Source organism: Eschrichtius robustus, chromosome 3 (assembly GCF_028021215.1).
Source record: "Eschrichtius robustus isolate mEscRob2 chromosome 3, mEscRob2.pri, whole genome shotgun sequence".
Classification (NCBI taxonomy): Eukaryota; Metazoa; Chordata; class Mammalia; order Artiodactyla; family Eschrichtiidae; genus Eschrichtius; species Eschrichtius robustus.
The window spans coordinates 158,551,614-158,566,579 of record NC_090826.1 but is presented as its reverse complement, the minus strand read 5'-3'; the positions used below and the strand labels follow the sequence as shown (position 1 = coordinate 158,566,579).

General features: G+C 36.5%; 1 protein-coding gene across 8 annotated transcripts in view; it reads left to right on the top strand.

Annotated features, from left to right (window-relative positions):
• RGS7 (regulator of G protein signaling 7) overlaps positions 1-14,966 on the top strand; it is a 588,042-nt gene that overhangs the window by 293,346 nt on the left and 279,730 nt on the right. The window lies entirely within an intron of this gene.

The window sequence follows — 14,966 nt, the reverse complement described above, 5'->3', positions numbered from 1 at the left end:
AGTGCATGTATCTTTTTAAATTACTGTTTTTGTGTTTTTTGGATATACGCCCAGGAGTGGATATGCTGGATCATATGGTAGCTCTATTTTTAGTGTTTTGAAGCATCTCCAGACTTTTATGCATAGTGGCCGCCCCATTTACAATCCCACCAACAGTGTACAAGGATTCCCTTTTCCTTATATCCTGGCCAACATTTGTTATTTGTGGTCTTTTTGATGATAGCCATTCTAAATGTGTGAGATGATATTATCATCATGGTTTTAATTTGCATTTCTCTGATGATTAACAATGTTGAGTATCTTTTCATATGCCATCTATATGTCTGCTTTGGAAAAATGTCTATCCAGGTTCTCTACCCATTTTTTAAAATGGATTGTTTATTTTAATTAATTAATTAATTAATTTGCACCAGGTCTTAGTTGCAGCAGGCAGACTCTTTAGTTGCAGATTACAGGCTCCTCAGTTGCAGCTCTCCAGCTCCTTAGTTGCAGCACATGGGCTCCTTAGTTGTGGGACATGAACTTTTAGTTGCAGCATGCATGTGGGACCAGTTCCCTGACCGGGGATCCATGCCCCCTGCATTGGGAGCACAGAGTCTTATCCGCTGTGCTGCCAGGAAAGTCCCAAATAGGTTGTTTATTTTTTTGATGTTGAACTGTATGAGTTATTTTTATATTTTTAATATTAACTCCTTATCAGATATATCACTTCAAATGCATTCTCCCATTAAGTAAGTGGCCTTTTTGTTTTGTTAATAATTTCCTTTGCTGTGCAAAAGCTCTTTACTTTGATGTAGTCCCCTTTGTTTATTTTTGCTTTTGTTTCCCTTGCCAGATAAGACATACTTAATAAAACTATAACTAACACTGATGGCAAAGAGCTTATGGCCTGTGTTTTCCTCTAGAAGTACTATGGTTTTAGGTGTTTCATTTAAATTTTTAATCCATTTTGAATTTATTTTTATGCTTCATGTGAGAGTAGTCCAGTTTGATTCTTTTGCATTTAACTGTCCAGTTTTCCCAACACCATTTATTAAAAAGGCTGTCTTTTCCCCACTGTATATTCTTGCGTCCTTTTCCGTAGATTAATTGCCCATATAAGTGAGGGTTCATTTCTATGCTCTCTATTCTGTTCTAGTGATCTATGTGACTGGTATTTGTGCCAGCAACATACTGTTTCGATGCCTGTAATTATTTAGTATAGTTTGAAGTCAGGAAATGTGCTACCTTCAGCTTTGTTCTCCTTTCTAAAGCTTGTTTTGGCTTTTGGGGGTCTTTGTGTTTCCATACAAATGTTAGAATTATTTGTTCTAGTTCTGTGAAAAATGCAATATATCCACCAGAGGGCAGACAGCAGAAACAAGAAGAACTACAGTCTTGCAGCCTGTGGAACAAAAACCACATTCACAGAAAGATACACAAGATGAAAAGGCAGAGGGCAATGTACCAGATGCAGGAACAAGATAAAACCCCAGAAAAACAACTAAATGAACTGGAGATAGGCAACCTTCCAGAAAAAGAATTCAGAATAATGACAGTGAAGAAGATCCAGGACCTCAGAAAAACAATGGAGGCAAAGATCGAGAAGATGCAAGAAATGTTTAACAAAGACCTAGAAGAATTAAAGAACAAACACACAGAGATGAACAATACAATAACTGAAATGAAAATTACACTAGAAGAAATCAATAGCAGAATAACTGAGGCCGAAGAACGGATAAGTGACCTGGAAGACAGAATGGTAGAATTCACTGTTGTGAAACAGAATAAAGAAAAAAAATGAAAAGAAATGAAGACAGCCTAAGAGACCTCTGGGATGACATTAAACGCAACATTCGCATTACAGAGGTCCCAGAAGGGGAGAAGAGAGAGAAAGGACTCAAGAAAATATTTGAAGAGATTATAGTCAAAAACTTCCCTAACATGGGAAAGGAAATAACCACCCAAGTCCAGGAAGCGCAGAGAGTCCCATACAGTATAAACCCAAGGAGAAACACACTGAGACACATAGTAATCAAATTGGCAAAATTAAAGACAGAAAAAAATTATTGAAAACAGCAAGGGAAAAACAACAAGTAACATATAAAGGAACTCCCATAAGGTTAACAGCTGATGTCTCAGCAGAAACTCTACAAGCCAGAAGGGAGTGACATAATATACTTAAAGTGATGAAAGGGAAGAATCTACAACCAAGATTACTCAACCCAGCAAGGATCTCATTCAGATTCGATGGAGAAATCAAAAGCTCTACAGACAAGCAAAAGCTAAGAGAATTCAGCACCACCAAACCAGCTCTACAACAAATGCTAAAGGAACTTCTCTAAGTGGGAAACACAAGAGAAGAAAAGGACCTACAAAAACAAACCCAAAACAATTAAGAAAATGGTAATAGGAACATACATATCGACAATTACCTTAAACGTGAATGGATTAAATGCTCCAACCAAAAGACACAGGCTTGCTGAATGGATACAAAAACAAGACCCATATATATGCTGTCTACAAGAGACCCACTTCAGACCTAGGGACACATACAGACTGAAAGTGAGGGGATGAAAAAGATATTCCATGCAAATGGAAATCAAAAGAAAGCTGGAGTAGCAATACTCATATCAGGTAAAATAGACTTTAAAGAATGTTACAAGAGACAAGGAAGGATACTACGTAATGATCAAGGGATCAATCCAAGAAGAAAATATACCAATTATAAATATATATGCACCCAACATAGGAGCACATCAATACATAAGGCAACTGCTAAAAGCTCTAAAAGAGGAAATTGACAGTAACACAATAATAGTGGGGGACTTTAACACCTCACTTACACCAATGGACAGATCATCCAAACAGAAAATTAATACGGAAACACAAGCTTTAAATGACACAATAGAGCAGTTAGACTTAATTGATATTTATGGGACATTCCATCCAAAAACAGCAGATTACACTTTCTTCTCAAGTGCGCACGGAACATTCTCCAGGATAGATCACATCTTGGGTCACAAATCAAGCCTCAGTAAACTTAAGAAAATTGAAATCATATCAGGAATCTTTTCTGACCACAATGTTGTGAGATTAGAAATGAATTACAGGGAAGAAAACATAAAAACACAAACACATGGAGGCTAAACAATACGTTACTAAATAACCAAGAGATCACTGAAGAAATCAAAGAGGAAATCAAAAAATACCTAGAGACAAATGACAATGAAAACACAACGATCCAAAACCTATGGGATGCAGCAAAAGCAGTTCTAAGAGGGAAGATTATAGCTATACAAGCCTACCTCAAGAAAGAAGAAAAATCTCAATTAAACAACCTAACCTTATACCTAAAGGAACTAGAGAAAGAAAAAACAAAACCCAAAGTTAGCAGAAGGAAAGAAATCATAAAGATCAGAGCAGAAATAAATAGAAACAAAGAAAACAATAGCAAAGATCAATAAAACTAAAAGCTGGTTCTTTGATAAGATAAAATTGATAAACCATTAGCCAGACTCATCAAGAAAAAGTGGGAGAGGACTCAAATCAATAAAATTAGAAATGAAAAAAGAGAAGTTACAACAGACACCGCAGAAATACAAAGCATCCTAAGAGACTACTAAAAGTAACTCTATGCCAATAAAATGGACAACCTGGAAGAAACGGACTAATTCTTGGAAAGGTATAACCTTCCAAGACTGAACCAGGAAGAAATAAAAAATATGAACAGACCAATCACAAGTAATGAAATTGAAACTGTGATTAAAAATCTTCCAACAAACAAAAGTCCAGGACCAGAAGCCTTCACACGTGAATTCTGTCAAACATTTAGAGAAGAGCTAACACCCATCCTTCACAAACTCTTCCAAAAAATTGCAGAGGAAGGAACATTCCCACACTCATTCAATGAAGCCACCATCATCCTGATACCAAAACCAGACAAAGATACTACAAAAAAAGAAAATTACTCTCTGAAGAATATAGATGCAAAAATCCTCAACAAAATACTAGCAAACAGAATTCAACAACACATTAAAAGGATCATACACCATGATCACGTGGGATTTATCCCAGGGATGCAAGGATTCTTCAATATATGCAAATCAATCAATGTGATACACCATATTAAGAAATTGAACAATAAAAACCATATGATCATCTCAATAGATGCAGAAAAAGCTTTTGACAAAAATTCAACACCCATTTATGATAAAAACTCTCCAGAAAGTGGGGATAGAGCGAACCTACCTCAACATAATAAAGGCCATATACGACAAACCCACAGCAAACATCATTCTCAATGGTGAAAAACAAAGCATTTCCTCTAAGATCAGGAACAAGAAAAGGATATCCACTCTCACCACTATGATTCAACATAGTTTTGGAAGTCCTAGCCATGGCAATCAGAGAAGAAAAAGAAATAAAAGGAATCCAAATTGGAAAAGAAGTAAAACTGTCATTGTTTGCAGATGACATGATACTAAGAGAATCCTAAAGATGCCACCAGTAAACTACTAGAGCTAATCAATGAATTTGGTACAGTTGCAGGATACAAAATTAATGCAGAGAAATTTCTTGCATTCCTATATACTATGGATGAAAAATCTGAAAGAGAAATTAAGGAAACACTCCCATTTACCATTGCAACAAAAAGAATAAAGTACCTTGGAATAAACCTGCCTAGGGAGACAAAAGACCTGTATGCAGAGAACTATAAGACACTGATGAAAGAAATTAAATTTGATACAAACAGATGGAGAGATATACCATGTTCTTGGATTGGAAGAATCAATATTGTGAAAATGACTATACTGCCCAACGCAATCTACAGATTCAATGCAATCCCTACCAAATTACCAATGGCATTTTTTACAGAACTAGAACAAAAAATCTTAAAATTTGTATGGTATGGAGACACAAAAGACCCTGAATAGCCAAAGCATTCTTGAGGGAAAAAAGCAGAGCTGGAGGAATCAGGCTCCCTGACTTCAGACTATACTACAAAGCTACAGCAATCAAGACAATATGGTACTGGCACAAAAACAGAAATACAGATCAATGGAACAAGATTGAAAACTCAGATATAAACCCACGCACCTATGGTCAACTAATCTATGACAAAGGAGGCAGGGTTATACAATGGAGAAAAGGCAGTCTCTTCAATAAGTGGTGCTGGGAAAACTGGACAGCTGCATGTAAAAGAATGAAATTAGAACACTCTGTAACACCATAGACAAAATTAAACTCAAAATAGATTCAAGACCTAAATGTAAGACCGGACACTATAAAACTCTTAGAGGAAAACATAGGAAGAACACTCTTTGGACATAAATCACAGCAAGATCTTTTTTGATCCACCTCCTAGAGTAATGGAAATAGAAACAAAAATAAACAAATGGGACCTAATGAAACTTAAAAGCTTTTGAACAGCAAAGGAAACTGTAAACAAGACGAAAAGACAACCCTCAGAATGGGAGAAAATATTTGCAAACGAGTCAACGGACAAAGGATTAATCTCCAAAATATATAAACAGCTCATGCTGCTCAATATTAAAAATACAAACAACCAGTCCAAAAATGGGCAGAAGGCCTAAACAGACATTTCTCCAAAGAAGACATACAGATGACCAAGAAGCACATGAAAAGATGCTCAACATCACTAATTATTAGAGAAATGCAAATCAGAACTACAATGATGTGTCACCTCACACCAGTTAGAATGGGCATCATCAGAAAATCTACAAACATCAAATGCTGGAGAGGGTGTGGAGAAAAGGGAACCCTCTTGCACTATTGGTGGGAATGTAAATTGATACAGCCACTATGGAGAACAGTATGGAGGTTCCTTAAAAAACTAAAAATAGAATTACCATATGATCCAGCAATCCCACTACTGGGCATATACCCAGAGAAAACCATAATTCAAAAAGACACACACACCCCAATGTTCATTGCAGCACTATTTACAATAGCCAGGTCATGGAAGCAACCTAAATGCCTGTCGACAGATGAATGGATAAAGAAGATGTGGTACATATATACAATGGAATATTACTCAGCCATAAATAGGAACGTAATTGGGTCATTTGTAGAGACATGGATGGATCTAGAGCCTGTCATACAGAGTGAAGTAAGTCAGAAAGAGAAAAACAAATATTGTATATTAATGCATATATGTGGAACCTAGAAAAATGGTAGAGATGAACCAGTTTGCAGGGCAGAAATTGAGACACAGATGTAGAGAACAAACTTATGGACACCAAGGGGTGAAAGCAGTGAGGGGTGGGTGTGGGTGTGGGATGAATTGGGAGATTGAGATTGACATGTATACACTGATGTGTATAAAATTGATGACCAAAAAAAAAAAAAAAGAAGCAGATGGAAACATTCAGACCACTGGGCAGAGAGAGCATCAGAACAATGATCTTGGGGAAAAAAATGCACTATGTATTTTGATAGGGGTTGCATTGAAGCTATAGATTGATTTGGATAGTATAGTCATTTTAGCAATATTAGTTCTTCCAGTCTAAGACCATGGTATATCTTTCCATCTGTTTGTGTTTTATTTTCTTTCATCAGCATCTTACGGTTTTTACGATTACTGGTCTTTTACCTTCTTAGATTTATTCGGAGGTATTTTTTTATTCTGCTGCAATTGTAAATGGGATAGTTTTCTTAATTTCTCTCTCTGATAGTTTGTTGTAAATTTATAGAAATGCAATAGATTTCTATATGTTTATTTTAAATTCTGCAATTTTACTCAATTCATTGATGAGTTCTAATTGTTTTTTCATGGCATCTTTAGTATTTTCTATATATAGTATCCTGTTCTCTGAAAACAATAACAGTTTTACTTCTTTTCCAGTTAGAATGCCTCTTTTTTCTTGTCTGACTGCTGTGGCTAGGACTTCCAATACTATGGTGAATAGAATTGGTGAGAGTTCACATTCTTTTCTTGTTTGTGATCTTACAGGAAAGAAGTTCACATTTTCACCCTTGAGTATGATGTTAGCTGTGGGTTTGTCATATATGGTTTTTATTATGTTGAGGTTTGTTCCCTCTATACCCACTTTGTCGAGTGTTTTTTTTTTTTTATCATAAAGGGATATTGAATTTTGTCAAAAGCTTTTTCTGCATCGGTTGAGATAATCATATAATTTTTATTCTTTAATTTGTTAATGTGGTATATCACATTGATTAATTTGCAGATTTTGTACCATTCTTGATACCTTGGGATATATTTCACTTGATCATGATGTATGATGTTGTTAATGTATTATTGAATTTAATTCTGTGTCTTAATATATTGTGGATTTTTGCATCTGTGTTTTATCAGTGATATTGGCCTGTAATTTTATATTTTTGTGGTATCTTTGTCTGGTTTTGTTATCGGAGTGATGCTGGTCTCAGAGAATGATTTTTGAAGCATTTCTTCCACTGCAATTTTTTGGAGTAGTTGGAGAAGGATAGGTGTTAACTCTTCTTTAAATGTTTGGTAGAATTCACTTTTGAAGCTATCTTGTCCTGGACTTTTGTGTTTTGGGATTTTTTAGATTACTGATTCAATTTCTGTACTAGTATTTGGTCTGCTTATATTTTCTATTTATTCCAGACTCGGTCTTGTGAGATTGCACACTTCTAGGAATTTGTCCATTCCTTCTAGGTTGTCCATTTATTGGCATACAATTTTTCATAGTTTTCTCTTATGATCATTTTTTTTCCCTGTGGTGTCAGTTGTAATAACTTCTTTTTCATTTATGGTTTTATTTATTTGGGCCCTCTTTTTTTTCTCATGAGTCTGGCTAAAGTTTTATCGATTTTGTTTATCTTTTCAAAGGACCAGTGCTTAGTTTCATCAACCTTTTCTCTACCTTTTATTTTCTTAGTCTCTATTTCATTTATTTCCACTCTGAATTTTATTATTTCTTTTCTTTTATTAACTTTGGGTTTTGTTTTCTTCTTTTTCCAGTTCCTTTAGTTATAAGTTTATGTTGTTTATTTCAGATTTTTCTTGTTTCCTGAGGTAGGCTTGTATTACTATAAATTTCCCTCTTAGAACTTCTTTCTCCAAACCATAGGTTTTGGATCATTGTGTTTTTATTTTTATTTTATTTTTTTGTCTCCAGGTATTTTTCAAATTTCCCCTTCGATTTCTTAAGTGACTCATTGGTTGTTCAGTAGCATATTGTTTAGCCTCCATGTATTCATGTTTTTTGCAGTCTTAACTTTTTTATTTGATTGGTTTTTTGTAGTTGCTGTCTAGTATCATAATGGTGTGGTCAGAAAAAATGCTTGATATGATTTTAATATTCTTAAACTTACTGAGACTTGTTCTGTGGCCCAGCATGTGATCTGTCCTGGAGAATGTTTCTTATACACTTGAAAAAATGTGCATTATGTTGCCTCTGGATGGAATTTTCTTTATTTATCTATTAACTCTATTTTGTCTAAGGTGCCATTTAAGGCCAGTGTTTCCTTCTTGATTTTCTGTCTGGATAAACTGTCCATTGATGTAAGTGGGGTTTAAAGTCCCCTAATATTATTGTGTTACTGTCAATTTCTTCCTTTATGTCTGTTACTATTTGCTTTATGTATTGAGGAGGTCCTATGTTGGGAACATACACATTTACAGTCGTTATATCTTCTTGGATTGATGCCTTTATCATTATGCAATGTCCTTCTTTGTCTCTTGTTACAGTGTTTGTTTTAAAGTCTATTTTGTCTAATATAATCACTGCTACTCCAACTTTCTTTACCTTTCAGTTTTCATGGAATACCTTTTTCCATCCTCTCACTTTGACTCTGTCTATGTCTTTAGATCTGATGTGAGTTTCTTGTGGGCAGTGTATATGTATGTATGTATATGGGTCTTGTTTTGTATCCATTCAGCCACTCTGTGTCTTTTGAATGGAGCATTTAGTTCATTTACATTTAAAGTAATTATTTTTAGGTGTGTACTTATTACCATTTTGTCAATTGTTATTGGGTTGTTTTTGTAGTCTTTTTTTCCCTTCTTTTGCTGTCTTCCCTTCTGATTTAATTACTATGTTTAGTGTTATGTTTGGATTCCTTTCTCTTATTGTGCGTGTGTATCTATTATAGATTTTTGGTTTGTCTTTACCAGGTCATTTGTATATAGCAAGCTGTTCATATATGTGATTGAGTTGATGATCTCTTAAGGTCAAACACATTTTACCAACCTTGAGTTTTTACAGCACCCCCCCCCCCCACATTTAATGATTTTTGACATCCTATTTTACATTATTTTTGTTTTATGTATCCTTTTACTACTTATTGTGGACATAGATGATTTTATTGCTTTTGTCTTTTCACCTTCCTGCTGGCTTTATAATGGTTGATCTCCCATCTTTATTGAATATTTGCTTTTACCAATGAGATTTTTCTTTTCATAATTTTCATGCTTTTAGTTGTAGTCTTTTATTTCCTGCTTAGATGTGTTCCTTTAGCATTTCTTTTAGAGTCAGTTTAGTGGGGCTAAACTCATTTAGCTTTTGCTTGTCTGTAAAAGTCTTTATTTCTCCTTAAAATCAGAATGATAGCCTTCTGGGTAGATGATTCTCAGTTATAGGTCTTTTCCTTTCATCACTTTAAATATATCATGCCATCACTTCTGGCCTGCAGAGTTTCCACTGCAAAGTCAGCTGATTGTCTTATGGCAGTTCCCTTGTATGTAACTGGTTGTTTTTTCCTTGCTGTTTTTAATATTCTCTCTTTATTTTTAATTTTTGCCCTTTTAATTACTGTGTGTCTTGGTATGGTCCTCTTTGGGTTGATTTTGTTTTGGACTCTGTCTTTCCTGATAATGGATTTCTGTCTTCTTTCCCAGGTTAGTTAATTTTCAGCTATCGTGTCTTCAAATATGTTCTCTGCTCCTTTCTCTCTCTTTTTTCTCCTTCTGTGATCCCTATAATGCTAATATCAGTATGCTTGATTTTTGCCAGTGGTTTCTTAAGCTGTCCTAATTTTTTTTTTTTTTCCTTTCAGCTTAGGTGACTTGCACTACTCTCTTCCAGTTCACTGACCCATTCCTCTGTGTCATCTGGTCTACTTTTGATTCCTTCCAGTGTATTGTTTACTTTAGTTTTTGTATTCTTTAGCTTTGTTTTGTTCTTCTTTATATTTTCTAAATCTTTGTTAAACTTCTCACTGTGTTTACCCATTTTTCTCCCAAGTTCTCTGAGCATCTTTATGATTATTATCATGAACAGTTTATTGGGTAGATTACTTATCTCCACTTTGCTTAACTCTTCTTCTGGGCTTTATGTTGTTTTTTTGTTTCAAAAATATTCTTCTGTCATTTCATTTTGCCTGATTCCCAGTTTTTATTTCTGTGTATTAGGAAGGTCAGTTACATTTCTCAATCTTGGAAATGTGGCCTTATGCTTGAGATGTCATATGGGGTCCAGCAGCACACTGTCCTTTGTTCACCAGAACTGTATGCTCTAGAGGTGCCTTGTATGTGGGCTTCATGGGCCCTTCTGTTGTGGTAGGGCCAACTAGTGTGGGCATACTTGTAGGCGTGACTGGCTCCAGGCTAATTGGTTGCCAGGCCCTGCATAGCCCAGAGACTGTCAACTGCTGCTAGGTGGGACCAGGTTATGAGGTGGCTGACTTTGTGGTCCTGGGCGTCAGAGGTTGCTGTTGGCCCCTGGGGTTGGGGCCAGATCCCTGGACTGCTGGCTGCATGGCCCATTGTGTCTTGGAGCTGGTGTTCACTTGGGGCTGGGCTGGATCCCAGGGTGTCTAGAGACTGGTGCTGCCTCACTGGTGGGTAAGGTCAGCTCCTGGGGCTAGTGCACAGTCCACTGGTGGGCAGGGCCAAGTATTGAGCCTCCTCGGGAGTGGGGCCAGTTCCTGGGTCTGCAAGGGTTGTTCATTGGGGCCTATGGCTGCTGCCTGCCTTCCTGTGTCCCCTGCTGAGCCTGGGGCAGTCCCAGGACTAGTGCCGACCAGCTGACTGGAGGGTCTGGTCCTGGTGCTAATAAGCTAGAGGGAGGACTCCAAAATGGCACTTGCCAGCTCCAGTGTCCTTGTGGTAGAACAAGTTCCCCAAAATAGCTGCCACTGGTGTCTATTTCCCCAGGATGAGTCCTACTTTCCTCCTGCCTCTCTGGGAGGCTCTCTAAGATCAGCACATTGGTCTGACCCAGGCTACTTTCAAATTACTGCTTCTGCTCTGAGTCTCCAAGCATGTGAGATTTTGTGTGTGACCTTTAAGAGTGGAGTCTGTATTTCCCACAGCCCTTTGACTCTCCTGAAAACAAGCCCCAGTGGCCTTCAAAGATGAATTCTGGGAGCTCATCTTCCTGGTGCAGGACCCCCGGCCAGGGAGCCTGATGTGGGGCTTGGACCCCTAGCTTCTTGAGGAGGACCTGTACAATTTTAATTATCCTCTCATTTGAGATTCTCTTCCTTGGGAGTTTTGGTTGCTTACCTGAGAGTATGGGTCTTGACTATACTACGTCTCCGCCTCTCCTACCATTCTCTTTGTGATTCCTTCTTTATATCTTTAGTTGTGGAAGATCTTTTCTGCTAGTCTTCAGGTTGTTCTCATCAATAGCTGCTCTGTAAATAGTTGTAATTTTGGTGTGCCCGTTGGAGGAGGTGGGCTCAGGGTCTTCCTACTCCTCCATCTTGGCCACAATTTTTAGGCAGTCAGTACTGACTTTTGATTGAGTAACTAGTTCTCCTACATATTGCCTGCCATCCTATAGTATTCATGGCTGGCTTCTGAAATGGTGATTTGCAGAGCTCCAAACTGTAAAGTCTCTAAAATAAGAAACGGATGTTTGAGCATTAGCAAGCCTCCATGGTGTCTCATGGCAGCATTATGATAAACATTTAAATAGTATTGTTTCATTAATCTTCACCCCTGATAATATGTATACTATTATCTTTTTTTCCATTAAAAAATGAGAAAACTAAGTCTTAGAGTAATAAAGTAACTTACCTGTTCATACAGCTTGCAGGTAGCACAGCCAGGATCAAACTTAGATCTGACAGTCCTAAGTACATGTTCATAATCACTCTGCTGTTTGGATTAAAACTGAAATATGTTGACAGCTGGAAGCAAATGCATTTGTAAAAGGTCTGGTCAATTTAATCAGCTCATCGGTTTTTGACTGAGATTTGACTCTTTGACTTAAGTAAGAAAACTTACCCAGTTCTGAACACTGATGATTATTTCCAGACTTAAGTAATGTTGTAGCTAGAAGAAATCTTACAAATCACCTGCTTCTAACTTTTTATTTTAAGGGTTAATTAAATAAGACTGAGAGAGAGCCTCCGTGACCAAAGGCATGCCCCGTTTTACTGCCCATAGTCCACTGTTATGTTATCCCACACTCAAAGTCTCCTCACCTTCAGAAACAGGCTAATGAGTGTGAAAACACATTCTGACCCAGTATAACTCAATATCATCCTTATGAAGATAGATAGATAGATAGATAGATAGATAGATAGATAGATAGATAGATAGATAGATAGATGATAGATAGATAGATAATCTTCTTTTGGGATGCTCGTGATATCTGAGTCTTTTGGCCTTAAATTAAATTGTCCTAAAGAGTTTTAATATTTATTAGAGTTACTTTTTTAGTATCTTGCTGTGTAGCTTGCTTTTTAGTTTGTCTGCTTTTAGCATTCTCCCCATCCATTTTCTATTGCTTATAGTCGGAAAGCAGATGATCAAGCATGTTAAAACCTGCTTATTATAAAAATAGTCTCTGAGTGAATGCTTAAATGAGTTTAGAATGATGTGTTTTTTATATGTGGCCTTTGTGACTGATTTTTGCTTTTAAAAACTAGATTGTATTGGGTCTTTGTTTTTGTTTTGTTTTGTTGTTTTGTTTGCTTATTCTATGTCATGATAAGGTTCATGTGTAAATCATATCTGAATTAAGATAAAAACAGCTGAATACATTTTGATGATCACATTTTCAATCTAGAACACAAATCCTATTTTTACATGGAGTTTAAAATTTTTTTCTACTGTGGAACTTATTGCTCAGGAACATTGAAGATTTTAAAATACAACCACAGAGGTCACTTTTAATTCCCAGATTCCTAACCTTGCTACTTTGGGATCCAACGAACTGAAAGATGGACCTTAATTCAGCATCCAACCAGAGGTGATGATTGTCACATCCAGGGAGCTTAGGTGATTAAAGTGGGAGTCAGAGAGGTTTCCATGTCCATCTAAGCTGGCCTAGTTTAAACCATTAAGCTGATCATAAAAGGGTTTACAGGCTGATACTAGGCAAGGCAAAGCAGCTTATTCCTCATTTCTGAGCATTGTGTCAGGTAAATGAAGGACAAACAACAACAAAATAAAAAGCCATAAAAGTGTATATTTTTTCATGTTTCTATAATTGGATGAAATATTTTATTACATGTAAAGAACTGAATATTGTTGGGGTCTTTGGGGGGTCTGATTAAAAAAAAACAGACTTCCTTTCCTAGCTGAATTCTGAACCCACTGAATATCACAGCCAAAGAGTAAAGCAGTTAGAGGTCACGGTATCACCTTGATTGCTGACAAAGCTATTATACTGAAGAGTGTTTGTGAACACAGGAGACTTAATCCTAAAACCTAGTCCTTAACAGACTAGTCACCCACTGGGGTAGGCCTCTCCAAATCAGCAGATTTGGATATGGGCTTCCCTACAGGAAAGGGATGGGCTCTGTAAGCCAATTTCTCATTCCCAACTCTTTTACCTGATAAGTCAGCCCAGCTCCCCAGAGTGGAGTGAGTTAGGGAACAGAGAGAGGCAGGAGAATTAGGCTAATGGTGCTCCCTCCACACGAAAAAGGAACATGAGGAGTAGAGAATATGCAGCTCGGAGTATCAGGGGTGTGGTGTGTGTAGACATCTGAAGTCCAATATTTATTGTCTGTGTGTGGTGTTTTATATATGCTGTATCATTTAATAAAATACTGTACTCCTCCCACCCCAACCCAACCCTACAAAGGTTGTGGAATAGTTGTTATAAATATTATTATATACATTTTACACATGAGGAAACGAAACCTTAGAGAAGTTGCTTAGCTTGCTCCAAGTGTCATGAATGATAATGAGAAGATTTGAAACCCATTTTCCCACATCTTAGTTTCTCATGTTAATAAATCTGAAAATACTTATCCAGGCAAATAAGATCTCTTCATTGAAAACTGTTCTGAAGCTGTGTTGATTGATGATTACTTGATACAACATTTAGACTGTGATTTTTTAAAACTTTTTATTTTGAAATAATTTCAGATTTACAGAAAAGATGCAAAAATCATACAGAGAAGTCCCTGTATGCCCTTTATTCAGCTTCCTCTAATTTCATCATCTTATATAATGATAACATAATTTTCAAAAATGGGAAATTGATATTGGTACTACACTATTAACTAAACTACAGACCTTACTCAAATTTCACTACTCACCCATTGTTTTCAATATTGACTGAATTTTTTGAAGGCAGCAAGTGTATTATATTCGTATTCACACCCATAGTGCCCTCTGTAAGTCTGGTCTAGAATCAGTCATAAGTAACTGCTTGTGAGGTGAGTAAATGATAGATTTTGAGTTTCATACTATCAATACAACTTGTATATATTTGGGTATATATGTGCCACAGGCTTAGAAGCACATACAAAAGTCTGAAGCTGTGATTTGAATGAATGTTATTCAAAACTAAGTTCCACATTAGACTTGGTAAAGCAAAGCCATTTAAAACTGAAAAATTTTCAAAAACAAGAGAGAATGTACTAATCAGATTGAAAGAAAGATACATACATTGGAAGGTACTAAATTAGCAAAAGGCTATGTTGTGACATTCATTTTATTACTTTTGTACCTGTGTGTGCATGCATGTAGATTTCATATATCAGTTTAGTAAATGCCTGGGCAAGAGAAGAAGCAGTTGCTGGCAGTCAGTCCTGTATTTCTAGTCAGGTTGTGGAAGTTTATGTTAAAC